Raw genomic sequence first — 10,563 nt, forward strand, 5'->3', positions numbered from 1 at the left:
GTAACAAATGTACTGCTCATGGTTAATTCATGTTATTAACTAATGTTAACAAATGAGACCTAGTAAAGTGTTACCAATAATTGCATAGGCCTCTAGAAATTAATATTATGCTTTTATATCTTGAAATGTCATATCCTTGTCCTCCTTTTTTTTCTTTTTTTTGGGGGGGGGGGGGGGTAGGGGGCTTCGGGATACCTCCCTGAAATGACTTTTTGCAGGTTGGGATGTCTGTATATGGCAAACTATTCTTGAACAGCCAGACCAAATATTTTACATGGGTCTACGTGTCTCACTACCGAGCCTCGAGTAGGCTATGAGTTGTAACTGTTAATCCGAATAGATAATATCAAAAGATAATAAAGTTTTGCCAGAACGTAACGATATGTACGTTTCAGTCAGGTGATTGTTTTATGTACTCGGTGAAACGTACAGCAAGTTAGTGAGCAGTGGACACCCGGCTTCAATTACCCTGGTACAAAAAATATATTTTATTGACCCCCATAATCTCAATTGATCTGTTCTTTTATGACCCGGATCATATTTATCTGGCCATTCAACTGGGTTTTAAATGTTAATATTCCCTCGCAGTCTGATCTCAAATCAGCTAGCGCGGTCTGCGGTGAGTTAAAGAACGCTGCAGGTTCAGTAACATTCAGCGGTGAGTTTACGCTCAAATGCGGGTAAAACAACATTCAGAGAGGAGTTTTATTAAAACAGCGATCATCTGCAGGTAAAACAACACTCAGAAGTGAACAACGCTCCACGGCGCGTGCGGCGCGTGAGAGTAGCATTTTAAGCGTTTTCTGCTCATCTAACTGTTAGCTTTGATTACCATGCTGGATGGTAAATAATTTTTATCGTTGATGTTAACAAATATAGATATAAATATACATTTTACTATACTTCGATTGTGTTTGATTAATTTATGTGTTATATGATTATTAATTTGTTTATTTAAAATCCTGTAATTTAATAACTCTGACGTCATCGAACGTCATTTTTTTATCGTAGTTGACCTTTGCATTGAGTATGAAAGTTAAGGGGCAGTCTGATGTCTACTCTACTGCTAAAAACTACTAAGACCAGCATAAGCTGGTTTTAGCTGGTCTCCCAGCTTAGTTTTAGCTGGTATTGCTGGTGTAGCAAGCTGTGTTTTGGTCACCTTGACCAGCTGATCCACCAGCTTGTAGGTTTGCCAGGCTGGGAGGACCAGCTTAAACCACCTTAAACCAGCTACCAGCTTATGGTGGTCTTAGCTGGCTTTTCCGGTAGGGAATATCAAAATTAGATAACTTAATTCAATAAATTGTGTCGTGTAAAAGTTAATCCTGCAGCAAGATACAGGGAAATGCAAGATTTTCAGTAGTGATATACCTATATTACACTAGCTCGCAACTAAGTTATTATGTTGACTTGTGTGCGTGTGTGTATTATTAGTTATTTATTTATTTTCTGTTTATGTCCTTCAAATTTGCAGGCTTCAAACTCTTTATACCCCCACCACCACAAACAAACCAAAAACAAAGGCACTTTTAATAGTCACATGTGTTTTGTTAAACTGTACTTGTCAGTCTCACTGTAGCACTCTCTGTTTACATTTATATTTGTTTTATCTGTTGTTCTCTTTGTTGTGAGTCTTTCTGTCTGTTTGTGTTTCTGCCCATCAACATGTCCATCCATTCAGAGCTCCAATATCATCTTATGATCTTGGATAACTTGGTTGATGGTCAAGAACTGAAGGATGAGCTCCAAAGTCCTGATGACACTCTTGGTGAGCTGCAAGAAGAGGAAGCAGCAGCGCCAGTGAAGACACCTGAGCCGAGGGTGCATTAGAGAAAAGAGACATTGATGGGAAATATTGTCTATGCAAGGTCAAGCAGTAATCAACCAAGTAAAGGTCAGTATTGTTTACATTTTAAAATATATTTTTAGGATCTACACTGTTTGGGTACTTGCAGGTGTATAAAATTAATGAATACTTCGACTTCTAAGGGGCCAATCACACCAAACGTGTTTATGGCAGTTGTAGACTCATTTTTTGAATGATATTCTATGGACAGTGAGCGTTATGCACACTGTTTATTTGCGCCGAACGCCTTGCGCCGAACGTGCTGTTTGAAGGAGCTGAGAGCGGAAAAGCGCCCGACGTCATTCGCATCTTTCCATTCTCCAATCGAATGAGGGGAGAGGCGGGCCTTCCATTGCAGGTACGGGGTCACTCACTATCTCCTGCATGTTTGTGCACTCTCACCCCGCATCAAGGCCAGAGCAAGTGCCCTCTTTGTAAAGTTTCTGCTAATATCTGTCATAACAGCAAATTCAATATTTGATTGACATGAGAGTTGCATCTGTGGTTGCCTAGCAATTTGCGCCCTTGCGTTTCCACACATTTAAAACGCGTTTGGTGTGATTGACCCCTAAGGCTATTGTCAATAGCCAATCAGATGATTTCTTTATAATCGGTTCTATTTGAGCATTCTTATTTGCTGTCATCATCTGCATGACGCATAGATATCCATACAGTTATTGGACTGTTAACATAAGGGTTTGGGAAAATAAAGTGTTCTAGTTTTTCTCTCAAGCTATAATGTTAAACAGTGAGCTTGCACCATTACAGACTGTAACCAGACTGTGCCACTAGCCTTGGGACAAGTTGGAATTTGTAAATATGTATATTATATTGTATGTTATATATAAATGTTGCTTTGTGTTGTTTTAATCCTCTTAAGCAGATCACATTCGGACCACTGATCCTCCCAATGTTCTTGACACTCATTGTGAGGTGGGCTTTGCTCCAGAGACTGTTGGTGTACTTCAGTGTGTTTAAATGATCATTTATATCTGTACATATACAGAATATGACAGTGGGTTATAATGTAAATAAATACATAGTTTTTTTTCTTAAATTAGCTTGAATACTGGACCTTTTACACATGAAGTACAATTAGATGCTGTAAATATATATGTATAAAGAGAAATATAAAAGTATTGTTTTTGTATACTATTTTAACTATTTTAGTGTTTTCTACAAGATCACTGAACAATTTCTCAGAGGCATCACCTCCTGGAACCCCAAGAGATCCTCTTCTGGCTTCCTCAAACTGGAGCACACGTCAAAGTCTCTTTTCAGAGAGGTGGAGGGCATAGAGACCCCGTCTGCTAAACACGGCTGTGGCACAGGAAAATGTTTGTGGGAGAAGTCCAGCTGTTATCCAGTGTTGTGACTGTCGACCTCGCCCCTTCTTCTGTGCTGAATGTGACGTCATCATGCACATCAGACATGTCCTCCATAGCATAGATGCCATGACTGCTGAATTCTTCCAGCCATTACCTTTAACAACTGTTGTGGTGGATACGGCTCTTTCCCATTGTGGTAAGTTTTGTGTACGTACATCATATATCATTTTCAGAATAGTTAAGCTACAGTACTATGCTTTACTATCTCAATTATACCTTTTTGTTTGATGTTGAATGTATGTGGATACACCGTGTCAGTCAGCATTTTAAACATGTACATTCTCATGTACTTTTTCAACTATGTGCTTCACCACTATTGATCCATTACAATCTTATATTACTCAGTCAAAAGAAATGATCTTAATTGTCCTCTACTGTATGATGTTTTTCAGTGCGGCTTGTACTTGTGGAAATGCCTGACAAAATCTGTGGTTGTTCACCAGAGTCATTAAGGGTCTGTCCAGGAAAGACAATTGCTGTGGTCACAATTAATGGTTAGAATGTAAAGAACTTTGTTTTGTCCTGTTAAAGCAGAATCTTAAATATCTTTTCATACTTAATTCCCAACAATTTAGCATAGATGTGAGCTCCAACACCTTCTTAACATTCATTTCCTTTTAGTATTTCATACCAAAGCCCATGATTTTAAATGTGAGGTAAGGAAAAGTTGCTGTGTGATAGAAAATAAATTAAACATCTGGTTCTTTCTTTCTTTCCTAATTTTTAAGCAGGTGAAATGGAGTATGGCATATCAGGATGTTGCTGGATTAACACTAGGAGAGGAGGTGGAACAGTGCAATGCCTTCCTCTCTAGGATCACAGTGACCACAAAACCCAAGTCAAAAGCAAGTAAAACAACTGCACTAGCAGGTGCAATACTGCACTAGTTATATAATCATATAATAAATAGGGGGAATAATATGGTGACAAAATATTTTCTGTGTTTGCAGGATGCTCAGACCTGCCGACCCTCATGGCCATGGGCTGGAATCAGCAAAAGTTTGACAATTTGGCCATCTCGCTGATATCAGAAGGTAATGACAAAAAATCTCTTGGAAATCTCTTTCAGCTTGTGCTGATGCCCTCGGAGAGCTGTCCTGCTTGTTTTCTAATGAGACAATGAAAAGTATGCATTTGTAATATATGGCATAATGGCAATGGGTATTTTTATTTTGTTGTTAGTAAGAGTATAACCTATTAACTAAAATCTGCTAAAGTGCACATTCACATAACTATATATAGGACATGTCCTCTCTAATCATTGAAGTAACAAGTAGTAAAAACACAGTAAAATATTACAATTTCCTTTAATAAAATAGTAATATTTTACTATGCTCTTACCTTAACTTGGACAAATTAATACGCACATATCTTCTAAGTTGGGATCTAAGGGATTTTTTTTACCAATAATTAATACCTGTGTTTTTTCAGAATGTATCATATTAGGATGATGCTGTAATTTGGTCTTGTAGAGGAGAACAATGATGTTTTCCTTTAAGTACAAGTACCTCAAAGTTGTACTATGTTTTCTAATGACATTATCTGCACTTTGATATTACAGTGGCAAAACCTGAGATGACACCTGGGAGCCTGCCCGCGAATTCCAGCACAAGTCCCCACATCCCAACCAGCTTTCAGCATGACTGCCTACACCTGTACATTATCAAGCACCCTTCAATTGTTTATTTTTGTCTTTGCTTGCTGTTCTTTATTAAAGTTTTTGCACAGTACCCAGTCTCTTTTAGTGTTTTTTTTATTTTGTATTTTTTAAAACCCTGTATTTGTCATGAACTCTACACAGCAGACAAGAAGTGTCCCATGCAAGATCATAAGGTAAAGAGTTAGTGCTGGTTGCCATTATGAAATTCCCAAAGGCATTATATTTAAAGATTTTTGGAGCACTGGTTTAATATAGGTAAGTCTACTTAAACTATGTGGAATGCCAGACATGAATAATACCGCACATATGTTCAATTACAATATTAGATAAGAGTTACTTTAACGTTTATAATTGTTATTAAAAAAATAATAATTTACTTATATTCAGAGTAAAATAATGAAAATGTATTAGTTCATATTTAAAACAGTAATTCAAACATATTTTATTTTTGGATGTTTCTTTAAAGGACAGAAAATATATTTTTGATAGCAGCCTGCATGCTACAATAACTTTATTTAATTTTGTAAGCAAAAATTAAACATTTGGAAATATTTTATTATTTATTTCACATACAATACATCTGCAACAAGTTACCTTTAGGCTTATACTATTGAAATAAATATTTGCTTAGATTACTGAGAAAACTTTTCTGTTTCAGTTAAGTCTGTGTTTGTGATATAAATAAACATTATAAATGTACCTATAGCGATTTACAGCCGTGCTGATCATTTACATTCAGGAAGAATGTGCACGTGATAACCATATATAGACACGTGTGACGTTTCCTTGCCGTACACGCTGTGATTGGACTAACTTTATTCAAAAATAATAAGTGATCCGTTTTGCAAACTTTGTTTTGCCGTTGTTGTGACCTTAGTAATACTGTCAGTTATTGTTAGGTATTGCTATGTTAAAAGAAATTACCCGTTTATCGAGATCCTAACCCTAACCCTATAATGTAACTACAGGCTTCAATGAACTACAATTAACAGCGCCATGTTTCCCCGTCCCATCGACAGAATGACAATGGCTTATGGGCAATGTAGTTTTAAAACGTTTAGTAATGGAATTAAATAAATACAATCTTTAATGAACAAAATGGCATGTAAATATGTTCATTGTACAAAAATCTATGACATATTTAAGAGTTAGAATGAAATTTGATATTTTACTGTGAGTACTTTTTAAAATGCTTTTTTAACAGGTTTCCATGTATGTCAGAAATCTCTGTTCAACATTATTTAGTAAACATATCATAAATAGTTGTCCTACCAATTTTCTCTTTAATAAACTAATCGGACTTTGCTATACAGCCATTTGAAATGTGCATTATTTTTGCATTTCCATGGGTTGTTACATGGGCCCCTGGGAGATGAAGGACAGTAAAACCTACACAGATGTACGCTCTTCATCATGGATAACAATCTGTGCTGAGTGACATTTTTATCTGAACAATATTTTTATTTTTATTTCCCTTTTCCAAATTCATATCTTGATTGTGTTAGGTTTTGCTCATATTGTGAGACTGTAATCAGAATTCAGAACTACAGTAACAGTTGAAGAGAAACCTCTTTTATAAATATTTATTTATAACAAATAAATGCTTGAACATGACATGATTTTTTCATGCAAAGGACAAATGATCAGCAAATTAGTTGCCAATTCATTTATCAATTGTTTCTTTTGAGACTTTTTGTTTATAACAATATTTTATAAGCTCTCGCATGTGATGCTAAGTAATCTAAATGGCAGTGGAATATAAATTGAAAATCAGATGAAAAAAATGAGATACCTAAAATATCTACTGCAAAACAGTGGGTGAGAGTGAGGCACAACGCTTTTTGGCTTTGGCTCTATCATTCAAAAAATATTTAAGTTAGATGAATCATTTTTTTACACAATCAACACACACACCTCTGCTACAAATGAACACTTAAAGTTTGTTTGTGAGACCTACCATTATCATACAATTACACCGAAAGTTACAGGAGGGCAAACATTACCCCCTAGGTGGGGTTCATTGTTACAAACAGAGGGTTTGTTGTAACACCTGCTAATTTTTTTTTTTAAATTCAATAAAATTCTGTCTATAACCTAAAGGTGGATATTGTTTATATATCTGCCTATAATAGATATCCACACATTCATCCATCCATCATCCTTCATCTAACCATCCTTGTATTATGCATTAATAAATAGAAATATATATATTTCAAAAGGGCTGCACAATTAAGACAAATTAATCATAATAGTGAGTTATTTCCTCTGATATTGTATTAACAGTTATCATTTTGATGAATAATATTTACATTGTTTTCATTTCATTATCATTGTATACCTGAGGCTTCATTGTAACACTGTGTGAAAACTAACCCAGCTTTGTAAAATGTTTTTAATCCCAGCTATCAGTTACTAGGACTTGCTGACATGTTTCAAATGCTGTTTTAGGTAAGACGACAGTGATTCAAATAATATAAGGTTGGATTTGGTGACTTACACACCCAACTCAGAAATGGAAAAAAACTTCCATGCTTCCAAAATCTTAACCAAAACACATCAAAACTTTTCTCAGGAGATCTTGTAACAGTAAGAGAAAAAGACCAAAAGCACAGATTGCTTGGCCCTGTATACATATGTAATACATTTTCATTATTTTACTCTGAATATATATGTAAGTAAATTATTATTTTTTTAATAACAATTATAAACGTTAAAGTAACTCTTATCTAATATTGTAATTGAACATATGTGCGGTATTATTCATGTCTGGCATTCCACATAGTTTAAGTAGACTTACCTATATTAAACCAGTGCTCCAAAAATCTTTAAATATAATGCCTTTGGGAATTTCATAATGGCAAACAGCACTAACTCTCTACCTTATGATCTTGCATGGGACACTTCTTGTCTGCTGTGTAGTTCATGACAAATACAGGGTTTTAAAAAATACAAAATAAAAAAAAAACACTAAAAGAGACTGGGTACTGTGCAAAAACTTTAATAAAGAACAGCAAGCAAAGACAAAAATAAACAATTGAAGGGTGCTTGATAATGTACAGGTGTAGGCAGTCATGCTGAAAGCTGGTTGGGATGTGGGGACTTGTGCTGGAATTCGCGGGCAGGCTCCCAGGTGTCATCTCAGGTTTTGCCACTGTAATATCAAAGTGCAGATAATGTCATTAGAAAACATAGTACAACTTTGAGGTACTTGTACTTAAAGGAAAACATCATTGTTCTCCTCTACTAGACCAAATTACAGTATCATCCTAATATGATACATTCTGACAAAACAGAGGTATTAATTACTGGTAAAAAAAATCCCTTAGATCCCAACTTAGATTAATTAATACACACATTCACGAGGCGCTGTACAAAACTTAAAAAGCACGCATTGAAAAAAGATATGTGTGTATTAATTTGTCTAAGTTAAGGTAAGAACATAGTAAAATATTAAAATTTCCTTTAATAAAATGTGTTTTACTACTTGTTACTTCAATGATTAGAGAGGACATGTCCTATATATAGTTATGTGAATGTGCACTTTAGCAGATTTTAGTTAATAGGTTATACTCTTACTAACAACAAAATAAAAATACCCATTGCCATTATGCCATATATTACAAATGCATACTTTTCATTGTCTCATTAGAAAACAAGCAGGACAGCTCTCCGAGGGCATCAGCACAAGCTGAAAGAGATTTCCAATGATGGTCCATCTCTGCAACAAGAATCTTCTGCTCCTCCTCAGTCCTTAGATCGACAGAGTCTGGAATGCAATTATGAGAAAGTCTTAAGTCATTGGGTTTTCATGGCCTCTAGGTTTTGTAACTGGCTTTGCAGAGCTTTTTTGGTCTACAATGACAAACAATCACAAATAGCAAGAAACAAAACCAAATCTTTAATGCACAGCTTCAAACACTACTAACACGCAATTCAAAACATCTACCACAAACTCTACTGATGTCATTACCTTCTGATATCAGCGAGATGGCCAAATTGTCAAACTTTTGCTGATTCCAGCCCATGGCCATGAGGGTCGGCAGGTCTGAGCATCCTGCAAACACAGAAAATATTTTGTCACCATATTATTCCCCCTATTTATTATATGATTATATAACTAGTGCAGTATTGCACCTGCTAGTGCAGTTGTTTACCTGCTTTTGACTTGGGTTTTGTGGTCACTGCGATCCTAGAGAGGAAGGCATTGCACTGTTCCACCTCCTCTCCTAGTGTTAATCCAGCAACATCCTGATATGCCATACTCCATTTCACCTGCTTAAAAATTAGGAAAGAAAGAAAGAACCAGATGTTTAATTTATTTTCTATCACACAGCAACTTTTCCTTACCTCACATTTAAAATCATGGGCTTTGGTATGAAATACTAAAAGGAAATGAATGTTAAGAAGGTGTTGGAGCTCACATCTATGCTAAATTGTTGGGAATTAAGTATGAAAAGATATTTAAGATTCTGCTTTAACAGGACAAAACAAAGTTCTTTACATTCTTACCATTAATTGTGACCACAGCAATTGTCTTTCCTGGACAGACCCTTAATGACTCTGGTGAACAACCACAGATTTTGTCAGGCATTTCCACAGGTACAAGCCGCACTGAAAAACATCATACAGTAGAGGACAATTAAGATCATTTCTTTTGACTGAGTAATATAAGATTGTAATGGATCAATAGTGGTGAAGCACATTGTTGAAAAAGTACATGAGAATGTACATGTTTAAAATGCTGACTGACACGGAGTATCCACATACATTCAACATCAAACAAAAAGGTATAATTGAGATAGTAAAGCATATTACTGTAGCTTAACTATTCTGAAAATGATATATGATGTACGTACACAAAACTTACCACAATGGGAAAGAGCCGTATCCACCACAACAGTTGTTAAAGATAATGGCTGGAAGAATTCAGCAGTCATGGCATCTATGCTATGGAGGACATGTCTGGTGTGCATGATGACGTCACATTCAGCACAGAAGAAGGGGCGAGGTCGACAGTCACAACACTGGATAACAGCTGGACTTCTCCCACAAACATTTTCTTGTGCCACAGCCGTGTTTAGCAGACGGGGTCTCTATGCCCTCCACCTCTCTGAAAAGAGACTTTGACGTGTGCTCCAGTTTGAGGAAGCCAGAAGAGGATCTCTTGGGGTTCCAGGAGGTGATGCCTCTGAGAAATTGTTCAGTGATCTTGTAGAAAACACTAAAATAGTTAAAATAGTATACAAAAACAATACTTTTATATTTCTCTTTATACATATATATTTACAGCATCTAAGTGTACTTCATGTGTAAAAGGTCCAGTATTCAAGCTAATTTAAGAAAATAAACTATGTATTTATTTACATTATAACCCACTGTCATATTCTGTATATGTACAGATATAAATGATCATTTAAACACACTGAAGTACACCAACAGTCTCTGGAGCAAAGCCCACCTCACAATGAATGTCAAGAACATTGGGAGGATCAGTGTTCCGAATGTGATCTGCTTAAGAGGATTAAAACAACACAAAGCAACATTTATATATAACATACAATATAATATACATATTTACAAATTCCAACTTGTCCCAAGGCTAGTGGCACAGTCTGGTTACAGTCTGTAATGGTGCAAGCTCACTGTTTAACATTATAGCTTGAGAG

General features: G+C 35.8%; 2 long non-coding RNA genes across 4 annotated transcripts; both read left to right on the forward strand.

The window, feature by feature from the left end:
• The first annotated feature begins 2,314 nt into the window (after positions 1-2,314).
• Positions 2,315-4,271, forward strand: LOC141350011 (uncharacterized). Of its 3 annotated transcripts, none has more exons than XR_012357865.1 (5): positions 2,315-2,876; positions 3,020-3,373; positions 3,630-3,731; positions 3,969-4,107; positions 4,188-4,271. It is a non-coding gene; the product is annotated as an uncharacterized lncRNA (long non-coding RNA). The 3 variants fall into 3 exon arrangements; XR_012357867.1 differs by having other exon boundaries at positions 3,969-4,086; XR_012357866.1 differs by having other exon boundaries at positions 3,969-4,082.
• An 18-nt stretch (positions 4,272-4,289) lies between these two features.
• On the forward strand, positions 4,290-4,967 carry LOC141350012 (uncharacterized). Its single transcript, XR_012357868.1, has 2 exons — positions 4,290-4,363; positions 4,799-4,967. It is a non-coding gene; the product is annotated as an uncharacterized lncRNA (long non-coding RNA).
• The last annotated feature ends 5,596 nt before the right edge of the window (positions 4,968-10,563 follow it).

This window comes from Misgurnus anguillicaudatus, chromosome 16 (assembly GCF_027580225.2).
Source record: "Misgurnus anguillicaudatus chromosome 16, ASM2758022v2, whole genome shotgun sequence".
In the NCBI taxonomy this organism is placed as follows: Eukaryota; Metazoa; Chordata; class Actinopteri; order Cypriniformes; family Cobitidae; genus Misgurnus; species Misgurnus anguillicaudatus.